Here is a 12,474-nt window from a genome sequence, read left to right as displayed (position 1 = left end):
ACTCCATTTCTTGGCTGGGAAATCCCATGGACAGAGGAGCCCAGTGGGCTACACCGTCCATGGGGTTGCAAGAATTGGACATGAATTAGCAACTAAACCACCACGACTAAAGAAACGCTGGAGATGCGGAGGTGGCTGGAGATTGCAGTCTGATATTTATGCCCCTGGATCTCTCCTTGCTGTGTTGCTTCAGACTATCTGCGTCTCCTTACAGCCGCAGCCACTGTGAAGTGTATCTTTCCTGGAGCCCTTTTCTCTGATAAATACTCCTGCCTTCCACTTGATGCCCAGGCACAGGAATAACTTTTCATTTTGGGGTACCGTACAGTCATGTTGACTTCCCTTAACCGTTCAGACCCCACTGCAAAGAGTCCCTTCATGTAAATATCCCCAGTGGCCCTACGTGTGCGTGTGCCCTGTTGCTGCTGACTGAATCATTCTTCGCTCCTTAAGCCACTGGCCTTTCAGTACTTCGAATATATTCCACCTCTGCCTGCGTGAATCTTTCTCTTTCCCTAGTTAATGTTAACTCATCACTCACATCATGGCTCAAATATCACCTTCGTAGCGGAATCTTTTCCTGTCTCCCGAAGTAGGTCAAGTAACTCTACAATATGCTTTCCAACTTTCATGTAATTTTCCACAGCACTTAGAACAAGATAACAAATGCATCATTTAATTAAAGAACATCTCTGCCGTGAATGGAGGAATCACGTCTGATCTGCTTGCTCATCACTTCTCCCTAGTTCTCAACACAGTGTCTGACACATGTGGTCCTCGGAACATAAACGATAAAAGAATAAATGGTTTGAAGTCAGAGAGCCTAATTTCTCCAGCTCCATTTTTTCTTTCTCAAGATTGCTATGGCTTTTTGACGTCTTTTGAGTTTCCATACAGCTTGTAAATATTTTTGTTCTAACTCTGTGAAGAATGCCATTGGTCCTATGATAGGGATTTCAGTCGGGTCCTTTGGTAGAGTTGTGGATGGACCTAGCGTCTGTCATACAGAGTGAAGTAAGTCAGAAAGAAAAGAATGAATGGCGTGTATTAAAGCATATATGTGGAATTTAGAAAAATGATACTGATGAACCTGTTTGCAGAGCAGGAGTAGGCACACAGACATGCAGACACAGGGGTGGAAGGGAGGGTGCTACTAATCGGGATATTAGGATTGACATATATACACTACTATGTGTAGAATAGATAACTTTTTCTCTGCTACCCTCCCATACCCTACTTAATATTTTGATAACTTTTATTATCGTCTAGCATCATTTATAGGCTTCCCTTGCGGCTCAGTAGTAAAGAATCTTTTCCTGCTGTAAAGCATAGAACCTCAGCTTGGTACTCTGTGATGACCTAGAGGAGTAGGATAGGGGAGTGGGGGTGGGAGGGAGATCCAGTAGGGAGGGGATATGTGTATACATATAGCTGATTCACTTCATCATGTAGCAGAAACTAACACACCATTGTAAAGCAACTATGCTTTACAGTTGGGCAGTCACGTCCGACTGAAATAAATTATGCTCAGTCATGTAGTCGTGTCCGACTCATTGCGACCCCCTGGACTGCAGCCCACCAGGTTTCTCTGTGGGATTTTCTAGGCAAGAATACTAGAGTGGGTTGCCCTTTCCTATGCCAAGGATCTTTCCAACCCAGAGATTGAACCCAATTCTCTTGTGTCTCCTGCATTGGCAGGCAGATTATTTATCACTGAACCACCTGGAAAACATCAAAACTATACTCCAATTAAAAAAAAAAAAGAATGTACCCAATGTGGTATTTGCTAACTAGAAATATGCCAGAATTTAGGTGTGTACACATTTATGTGTTTATTCTGTAGATCCATGTCCATGTGCTAATCATATTTGGACAGAGAGGTTATTTTTATTATTTCTTCCAATCACAATTTCCAAAGCCAAGCATTTCAAAATTACTTTAGGGATTTCCTGGCAGGCTATTTGCCACCAATGACTATCCTTTCTTCTTCTTCCCATAGTCTGCCCTTAGTATTTTTCTCAATAAGTAATTTTCTACTTTCCATTGTGTCTTATATGTAGCCAGAAATGCCCCAGCCTCTCATATCCATGAGAATAACTCTTTCACCTTCTTCAAGGCTTTGTTCAAATGTGGTGTCTACCCTAACCACACTATTTAAAATTTCAGAAGCTACCTTTTCTCTGATACCTTCCCATAGCCTGCTCAATATTTTCATAATGTTTATTATCATCTAACATCCTTTATGGGCTTCCCCGATGGCTCAGACAGTAAAGAATCTATCTGCAGTGCAAGAGACCCAGGTTCAATCCTGTGTTGGGAAGATCCCCTGGAGAAGAAAACAGCAACTCACTCTAGTATTCTTGCCTGGAAAATTCCATGGACGCAGGAGCCTGGCGGGCTACAGTCCACGGTGCATCAAAAAGGGCTGGACATGACTTGGTGACTAAACAACAAGAGCATCCTTTATATTTTCATGAGGCCTATTTATTGTCTGTTTCCTCTAGTAAAATCTATGTATCTTAAGTCCCTACAATAGCACCTGGAACATAATAGACCTTCAGAAATATTTGTTGCATGAATTAAATTGGTGTCCTTTTCTCAATCTTTGACTGGCCTGCAACTCTTTATTCACATCTACTCTTTATTCACATCTGTTCTTTTCTCAGAAACCAAAAGATTTAATGATTCTCCCTTTTCCTTCCTCTATCTGGATACAACTCTACCTAGACAAAACTTTTTGGTGCAAAAAAATGGAAAAGACATCTCATGGGATTTAAAGGAAATGCTCTTACCCTACTTACTTCTTAAATGATTAATTAAGCTATGTGAACATAGGAAGCATGCTTTTTGCTTTAAATGTCCCACATTCAATAAATATTTTGTTATGAAGGTGGTAAAAATGAAAGCAAGTGTTAATGAAAGCCCATAAAGGTGTAAATAAAATGCCTAGTCTCTATTTGCTAAGCAATTTTCTCCATTTTATCTGCAAGTCACTTTAGAAATACTGCATAAAAAGCAAAACTGTAACGTAATCTAGCAAAAGAAACCACTTTCGAATTTGTGTTATATTGCATTCTGTGTTATATTCATCATTGATATACAAAATGATCAGTCGAGGCTCTGCAAGATCCCAAAGTGCCTTCTGAATCATTAACATTAAATTTTCAATAATATTGCAGGCCTCACCTTATTTATTGAATACTGGTTATACATGTTGTGTGTACGTGGTTACCCTCTAGTAAACTCGAACATTCCAACCAATCAATCTGATAGGAAGTAGCTATTAAATGACTAACATGGACTCATTCTCACATCATTTTATCAATCAGGATACCATCCCTTGGACTTCCCTGGTGGTCCAGTGGCTAAGACTCTGTGCTCCCAATGCAGGGGTCCTGGGTTCGATCCCTGGTCAGGGAACTAGACCCCACATGCCACAACTAAAGATTCTACACGTGGCATCAAAGATCGAAGACCCCGTGTGCCGTAACTAAGACCCAATGCAGCCAAATAATCTAAAAATAAAAATACAACGACAAACTCTTCTTAAAAAAAAAATCCCATGCCTCTGAGTATGCTAAATCCTGAGAATTTACTGTATTATTAACTATGAACATCCGTCAGTCTGAAATTGCTTTTACCCGGATGCCCTTATATGGCTGAAGAAAAGGAGAAGTGAAGCCTGTTGACAGTCCCGTGGGTGCTTCTGCCTTCATGATGCTGCCTCTTCTCTGAGGCACATACCTCCTTTCTCCTCATGATCAATCACGTCCAAACTCTAACTGCGTTTTCTCCTTTAAGGGAAACATGGGAGAAAATTTTATCTGAAGTATTTTACATGTCTTTTTGTCTCCCTTTTACCTTCAGTTCCTTTCAGATGCTAAATTGTGTCCGACTCTTTGCAACCCCATGGACTGCAGCATGTATCTCCTGGAGCTTGCTCAAACTCATGTCCATTGAGTCAGTGATGCTATCTAACCATGCCATCCTCCGCAACCCCCTTCTCCTCCTGCCTTCAATCTTTGCCAGCATCAGGGTCTTTTCCAACGAGTAGGCACGTGGCATCAGGTGGCCAGAATATTGGAGCTTCAGCTTCAGTATCAATTCTTCCAATGAATATTCAGTGTTGATTTCCTTTAGGATTGACTCTCCTTGCTGTCCAAGGGACTCTCAAGTCTTCTCCAGCACCACTTTCAAAAGCATCAGTTCTTTGGCACTCAGTCTTCTTTAAGGTCCAAGTCTCACATCCATACATGACCACTGGAAAAACCATAGCTTTGGACCTTTGTTGGCAAAGTGATGTCTTTGCTTTTTAATATGCTGTCTAGGTTGGTCATAGCTTTTCTTCCAAGGAGCAAGCATCTTTTAATTTCATGACTTAAATCACAGTCTGCAGTGATTTTGGAGTCCAAGAAAATAAAGTCTGTCACTGTTACCGTTGTTTCCCCATCTATTTGCCATGAAGTGATGGGACCAGATGCCATGATCTTAGTTTTTTTGAATGTTGAGTTTTAAGCCAGCTTGTCTACTTACTTGTCATTAAAAAGAGCAATTAGGAAGTACAGACAGAGAGAGACAAAGAATTAATTCCCAATTCTCCCATACAGTTCATCACTAAAGGAAACTACTGTTATTGGGGGATATTTATCATGGTTTTTACACACACACACACACACACACACACACAGAGTGATCTGCAGCATGCCAGTAGTGGAGAGCTAGAAAAAAAAACAGTCCAATCCTATAAAAGTGACATCTATTAAAAAAAAACATACCTAAAAGAAAAACAAGAAAGAATGAAGACCTAGCCTCCAGGGTAAAGGTTAACCACTGAACTGTCATTTAGAGTTGATGATTTGCTTCCCCCTAAGCCTAGAACTTTCAGGGAATTAGTTTATGATCCCAGGCAGCTTTCTCGGCAGGGGGGGAGGGTGCCCAGTTAGCCCTAATTATGACATTTTGTTTCACATTCCCACTTAAACAGCTAACCTTTTTTTTCCCTAATAGGTCTGGACTCTGGCAGCCACAGCTTGAACTGACTGAGCCTTTCTTTCTCTAAATGGCCTTTTGTGTGTGGATAATGACTCCACTCTCTTGAATAGGGATTTTTTTTTTCCTACTTACTGTAGCTAAATGCATCGTTGGAAAAAACAAAGCAAAGAGAAATTGCAGTAAAATGGTACACGATGGCCCCCTGGGGTGGGGGGGAGACTTGACTCTTAGACTTTCACACTTTGCTTCCTTTGAAGTTTCCTACAGAATAACGTTTTGCTTCTGAGCTGGGGTGGGAGAAGGGTGTGGATTGGGGCCGCATTCTGGGTTGGGATTTAAGACAAGCTGTCAGTACTCTTGCCTGGAAAATCCCATGGAAAGAGGAGCCTGGTGGGCTTCAGTCCATGGGGTTGCGAAGAGTCAGACACAACTGAGTGACTTCACTTTCACTTTTCACTTTCATGCATTGGAGAAGGAAATGGCAACCCACTCCAGTGTTCTTGCCTGGAGAATCCCAGGGACAGAGGAGCCTGGTAGGCTGCTGTCTATGGGGTTGCACAGAGTCGGACACGACTGAAGGGACTTTGCAGCAGTAGCAGTCACTGAGTTAACAGATGCCTGGGTCTTCTCAGTACCAATACTGCTCTGCTTCTTGAGTCAGTTTATTGAGTGAGAGCCTGCCTCAGAGGAAGTGCTAGAAATGTTTCCTCTTGGTTGGCCTCAGGCTTCCGAGGGACGTTGGTCATCCTTGTGCTACAATTCGATGTGCTACCTGAGCGTACCGTGTCTGTGGCGTGGGAAAGAGTTGTGAAACATGAATGAAAGCTCTTGGAAACCCACTTGTACCAAAGATTTTAAATTATATTCAAAAATTTCCATACTATAGAAAGAGTAATGGTATCAAAATTTACAAAATTGTAAGGCAGATTTTGACCTACCAGTGTTATATTTTAAACTAATTAAGGAGCTATCTAGATTTCTTTGTCATCCCAATATATTTCTTTACCGACTTAAAATCGCAATAAGGCAATTTTAAGGTCTAAGGACTGTGTGTTGGTGGAACCTTCCTACCTATACTAATTCAGTATCCTCTTCACTCCTTTCGTTTATTCTCCTCCTGTATGTAAAAAGCACTTTGTAAATTACTGTTGATTTAGTTGCCAAGTCCTGTCTGACTCTGTACGACCGCATGGATTGGAGCCCACCAGGCTCCTCTGTCCATTGTGTAAATACTAGTCTGTGTGATCCAATTGCCCTTCTATCCTGTACTGAATTCCCTGTATTGCTTCTTGTTTACTTGGCCCTTAACTAATTCTGACCAATCCATTTCTGCCTCCTCATCCCTGGAGTATTTTAATAGCTTCATTTAATAAATTAATAACCCATAATGGGTTAATAAAAGGCATTTAGGGATCCTAGGGTACAGTTCCTTGAAGATCTGTGATTTATTCACTCCCACTTGTGAGTGCCCTGGGCACCTCATCTTAAAAAGGAGTAATAATAACATACCTTTCTTTACTCCGACAAGCGAAGATATGTGTGGTATATGTGTGTGTGTTTAACATTTTTAAAGTTCAGCCTCTGCGTAAGCAAAAGGACAGGAAATAGGACTGAAATGCAGAGAGAAGGAAGTTCAGGAGATTGTTTCATACAAAAAGACTGACTTGAGACTTCCTGACGACCTAGTGGTTAAGAATCTTCACTTCCAACGCAGCAGGGCGTGGGTTCGATCCCTGGTTGAGAAACTAAGATCCCACATGCCTCTTGGCATGGCCAAAAAGTTAAAAATAAGTCTCACTTTGTGAAGAGAGATAAATATTAGCAACAACAGTATATAATATTAATTGAACTCAATCATTTTCAGTATATCACCAGAAATTCTGAGTAGATTTCAAATATGCTGCATTTTTAAAAAATACTATTAAAAGTCCAGTGGAGTTTGGAGAAAGTTCAGGCAAGCAAACTCATCCCCTGTGAGGGTGCAAGTCAGCCATTTGTGAATATTCCTTCTCTTCCTGGAAGACTTTTGAGACAAGTGCAGCTTTGCCCAATAGCTTTGGGCTGCAGCTGCTGAAGAGGAGCATGGAGCTAAATAGCAATGCAGATTGGTTTATAAACCTTGGCTTTCTGTGTGGACTGAGTGTTTTTTGACTCTATCAAATCTGCACTTTCAATGTGACCTAGTCTTTAAAACCCACATAAGCATCTGAAAGGTGACTAAAGCTTCCAGGATGAAGAATGCTAACCATCTCAGAGTGACACTCCTTCTAAATGTTCTTTGTCCGTCTAGAGTTATCATGAGGCAAACCACTTGCTAGTGACCTGGATCTGCGCACACAGCCTTGGGACACTTTCTGAGCAAATGCTAACCAGTGACAGCTAAAACAAAGAAAGGTTATAGACTAGGAGTAACAATTACAGTTCCATCATTACCCATGGAATAGTGGCATTCTCTGTTGCCTCACAGTATATGTGGGATCCATTCATTTGTATGTTCACAATCTTTATTGAGCATCTCTTACTTGCTAGACATAGTATTAAGGTCCAGTGATACAGGTGATAAATTGGATTATCTCTTCCCTCAAGAGGTCACTTTTTACTGGAAGTGACTGACTATAAATAACAGAATAATTATTCTCACTTACTCCTGCCAGTTGAGCTCCTGTTACTGTTCTAAGTCAGTGGTCCCCAACCTTTTTGGCACCAGGGCCTGGTTTGTGGAAGACAATTTGCTATGGACCTGATCGAGGGGGTGGGAGGGGATGTTTTCAGGATGATTCAACCTCCTTACATTTACTGTGCACTTTATTTCTTTTTTTCTTTTTTGCACTTTATTTCTATTATGATCACATCAGCTCCACCTTAGATCATCAGATACTAGATCCCAGAGTGTGGGGACCCCTGTCCTAAGTGATCTGTATGCATTCACTCCCTTCATCTCACAATTATACGGGGTATGCGTTATTGTTATCCTTTTCTGCACACGACTGAACTCAGGCGCAGAGCTGTATGTACCAGTGCAAGGTCACACGGTAGTAGATGATGGAGTGGGTATTCCAACGCTCTTCACCACTGCCTCTGACACCATATTCTAAAAGAAAGTATAGAAAGAGGATCAAACATCCCTGGGAAGGGACTAGCACTTTTGTTAAAACTTTGGTTTAGTCCTACTCCCATATATAACTGGGCTTCCTTGGTGGCTCAGCGGTGAAGAATCCACCTGCAATGCAGGAGACATGAGAGATGTGGGTTCGATCCCTGAGTTGGGAAGATCCCTAGAGGAGGGCATTGAAACCCACTGGAATATTCTTGCCTGGAGAGTCTCATGGGCAAAAAGCCTGGAGGGCTACAGTCCATAGGGTCGTAGAGTCGGACATGACTGAGCAACTTAGCATGCACGCACCCATGTATGACTGCTGTTAAGAGTTTGGTGAATTTCCTCTCATCCCAACCAATCCATGTGCCTGGTTTTGCTGCTTTAAAAGAAACAAGTGTAATTATATTGTACATACAATTTTAAATATGTAATTCAGAAGTCTGTCTGTAAGCCTTGAATGTTATTAAGCAATGACAGAGGAAGTCCTTGAAAATCATTGATTAAGGGCTTTCATGTCCCGAGAGATACTATTTTTTACACTACCTTTAAAAAAAACCTTAGTTCACTGGGGAAGTATTCATTTACTTGTATAAAGTGTACATTACAAAAATAAGCAATTTCCCTGTATGACTCATCTTGAAGGCTCACCTACATGTTGAAATAACTAGAATTCTTGGGTATGAAAATTATATTTAAATACTTTTACATCGTCCTGCTGTTTAACCTAAGCAAGTTAAATTGGTGCATCAGAATTGTAAATGCATTTATAATTTTAGAAGGTTCCCCAAATATTCATCAAGAACTCAGTAAAAGTAATGATTCTTGTATAGCAGCACTAAAAATTAGCAATGGTGGGAAGGGGATTTAAAGAACCATAATTATAGCCAGTCTTTCCATTAAGTGCATATCTGTTTAAATTTTAATGGTGGTATAAACAGGAGTACTTTGCAATCCAAGGGTTGCACATCTTAACTATTAGGGAAGCATGTGACACTCTTATTAGAACAACAAGGAAGTGGGTAGGGGAAGGAGAAGAAAATGTGCTTCGGAGTTTTAAACTGTAGCTACTGACTTCCCTATCAGAAGCCAATTTTACATCTGAACCCCCAACAGATCTGAGCAAATTTTTGGCTTGCCAACTGACGAGTTTAAAAATGAAGACCTCCTGTTTTTGCTTGATTTTCTTTCTGCTTCAGTTGTTCTTTCGAATAAACACACTGAAATGCTAAAGAAGCAATTTTCAGAAATGCATTGGTAGTGAAATCACAGCTGTATGGTTGAAATCCCAGGTAGGTGGACTTCATCTGTGTTACCCAAAGCCTCTGTAATGTTCTAATGTTACTTAAAGGTGGAAAAATCAGTGCTTAGGGAAGGGAATTTCTTAGCTGGGTAGACAAAAACAATAAAATCACATAGTAATGAAGTCATTAAAACAAACTCTAGCCTTTTCCTTATGATTGTCACGTTCACTAAAACCTTGCTGGAACATTGATTTGATAGTAAATACTTCAATATAAGACAAATTTGCCTAAATCTGATCCAAGGTAGGCTTTTAAAAAGCAATAATATTAGGCCCAAGCACTTCACTTAGATTATCTCTTTTGAGCCTCATAACTACCATACAAGATAGCTACCATCATTTCCTTGGTTGTCTAGATAAGGAAGTTGAGGCACAGAGAGTTTTAAATATTAATAACTAGCCCACGTTTACAGTTAGGGAGTGGAAGGGCTGGAATGTGAACACAGATAAGGTTTCCCCATGCCTTATTTTTTGTCACTTCCTCCTTCAAAATCTCCAATGGCAACTAATAGCCTTTCAATCCAAATGATAAGAGATGATATATCTTTTTCTTTGGCACTGTCTTGGGAGAAGAGGGAATGAATGAAGGCACAGGGAAGGGAAGGCGCTATTTTTTTTTTTTAACCCACCTTTCATGAAAGTTGCCAAGAGAGTAAAACTTCAAAGTTCTCATGACAAGGAAAAAAAATTTGTAGCTATGTGTGGTGATGGATGTAGATTTATTGTGGTGATCATTTCACAATATATATAAATACCAAATCATTAGCTTGTACGTCTTAAACTAATATAATGTTCTGTGTCCATTATATCTCAATAAAAAGAAAAACAGCTTTCAGTTTCAGTTCAGTTCAGTTCAGCTCAGTTCCAATGGGCTGCTGATTCTGTTTTCAGTTCTCCAACCTTTTCTCTCCTGCTCTCACCATCTCTGGCCTCTGTTTGGGTTCAGCCAATGGGAGGCCCTGGCAGGAGAAAGGAGAGCTGGAGGAGAGAGAGATTGCAGTATTTCTTCCTCACATCATCCCCACTTCAGTACTTGTCTCTGGTAATTACTGCATCTTTTCTGCCAAGTGACTCCTCTTGCTCTTTCAGCCTCAGGGCTGCTATCAGCCTTCTGTTGCTAGAAAAAAAGTGAGTGTTAGTTGCTCAGTCGTGTCCAGCTCTTTGCCTGCCAGGGTCCTCTGTCCATGGGATTTCCCAGGCAAGAATATTGGAGTGGATTGCCATATTTTTCTCCAGGGGATCTTCCCGACCCAGGAATTGAACTCAGGTCTCCTGCATCGCATGCAGATTCTTTACTGTCTGAGCCACCAGAGAAACCCCTGTTGCTAGTCGCATCCTTTCTTATTGCTCTCCTTAAGTCATCCCTTCAGTTAAGTGGAGCTTGAGTTATTAGGAGGAAATTCTGTTTCCTGCTGAGACCTGACTGCTAGACTTTGTCTTCTAGTCTTATTCCTCTCTCCTCTCTACATAAATCCATTCACTGATTAAATATTCACTGAGCCGGGTGCTCTCCCAAGACTGGTGGTGAAGAACATCAGATGAATGATATGGATAAAGTCCTCGCTTTCTTGGTACTTAAACTATATGCTTTCATTTCCCCATGCTTTTGTTCATTCCCTAATCCTCACTCATCTCTTGACAATTGAAATTTTTTAAGCCCCAGTTCCAATATTTCTTCTTCAACATGGCAACATTTAGATGTCTTCTAAGCACTGTGAAGGGCTAGGTTCTGTGCTACCAGTGAAGATTCTAAAAAGAACTCTGAAAGCATTCATCGGTCACCCCTGCATTCCAGTTCTTCTTTCCGAGAATCCAGAACTCTGAAAAACCCAGAGGAACAGAAGGAATTTTCCTAAGTGGGCGGCCACTGACTATTTGCCCCTTTGAAATGATCAGCTTCCCCAGATGATAAAGAGATGTTTGTGTCCCAGGATGATAAGATTATGAAAGCATTTTTCTCTAAACCATTTCCAAACAGCAAGGCTCTGGGGCTCCTTTGCCTCAGGATGGGGTGTGTTGCAGAAAGCAGAAGTTTTCCTTAGACAACCTGCCTTCCTGATTTTTGTTTCTAGAGGCCTGAACTCTTGAGGAAATCATGGTGGTAGGGAGGGGAGGGATGAAGGTGGTTGGAGGCAGGAGAAGAAACTGGTGAAGACTCAAGATAGGGCAGAGGCCACTGCAGGGCATTCCAGAGAAGTGGCCATGGTTGTATGTGTCCCCAGTAAATCTGACTTCTAGTCTCTCAGCCAGGATAAAGGCCCAGGGAGGCTAGTGCAGGGAGTTCCCAAGCTCCCTGCACCCCCCGCCCAGATTGGCCACCTCCCAACCCCCGCCACCTTCTAGGGATATAGGTAGCAAGATGAAAGACCACCTTGATCTCCTCTGAAGTTTGGTTTTTAAATAAGGTAATTGACACACATCAGATCCTGATGTTGCTTAATTTCCTAGCAGCTGGATGTACAGCCTACTATGGTCTTTTTCTAGCATGGCTCAGTGCTACTGAGTTGCTGCTACTGCTGCTAAGTCGCTTCAGTCGTGTCCGACTCTGTGTGACCCCATAGATGGCAACCCACCAGGCTCCACTGTCCCTGGGATTCCCCAGGCAAGAACACTGGAGTGGGTTGCCATTTCCTTCTCCAATGCATGAAAGTGAAAAGTGAAAGTGAAGTCTCTCAGTCATGTCCGACCCTCAGTGACCCCATGGACTGCAGCCTTCCAGGCTCCTCCATCCATGGGATTTTCCAGGCAAAAGTACTAGAGTGGGTTGCCATTGCCTTCTCTGGCTATTGAGTTGACATCAACTCAAATCTGTATCTAAATTTGTATATGAGTCATTAAATTGTATTTACAAAACACTGAGCTGCTTATGAGAGAAATAAAATTGTAGTTCCCTGGGCTAGTAGGAGGATTCCTTCCAAAAGGGCCTTTTATTTTCCTTGTTTGCTTGTAGTTTTAGTAGAAGAGAAGGAGAGAGAGAGAGGAAAGAGAGAGAAAGAGAGAGAATTGACCAAGTTTAAGAGATATTTTATCAAATCATTGTCATTTAGGGTAGGAGTTGGCAGACTATGTTCCACAGGCCAAATCC

General features: G+C 41.4%; 1 non-coding gene across 1 annotated transcript; it reads left to right on the top strand.

Annotated features, from left to right (window-relative positions):
- The first annotated feature begins 3,347 nt into the window (after positions 1-3,347).
- Positions 3,348-3,420, top strand: TRNAG-CCC (transfer RNA glycine (anticodon CCC)). Its single transcript has one exon. It is a non-coding gene; the product is annotated as a tRNA-Gly (tRNA).
- Positions 3,421-12,474: the final 9,054 nt, after the last annotated feature.

Source organism: Bos mutus, chromosome 6 (genome assembly GCF_027580195.1).
Source record: "Bos mutus isolate GX-2022 chromosome 6, NWIPB_WYAK_1.1, whole genome shotgun sequence".
NCBI classification, from domain to species: domain Eukaryota; kingdom Metazoa; phylum Chordata; class Mammalia; order Artiodactyla; family Bovidae; genus Bos; species Bos mutus.
This window is presented reverse-complemented; position numbering and strand designations above follow the sequence as displayed.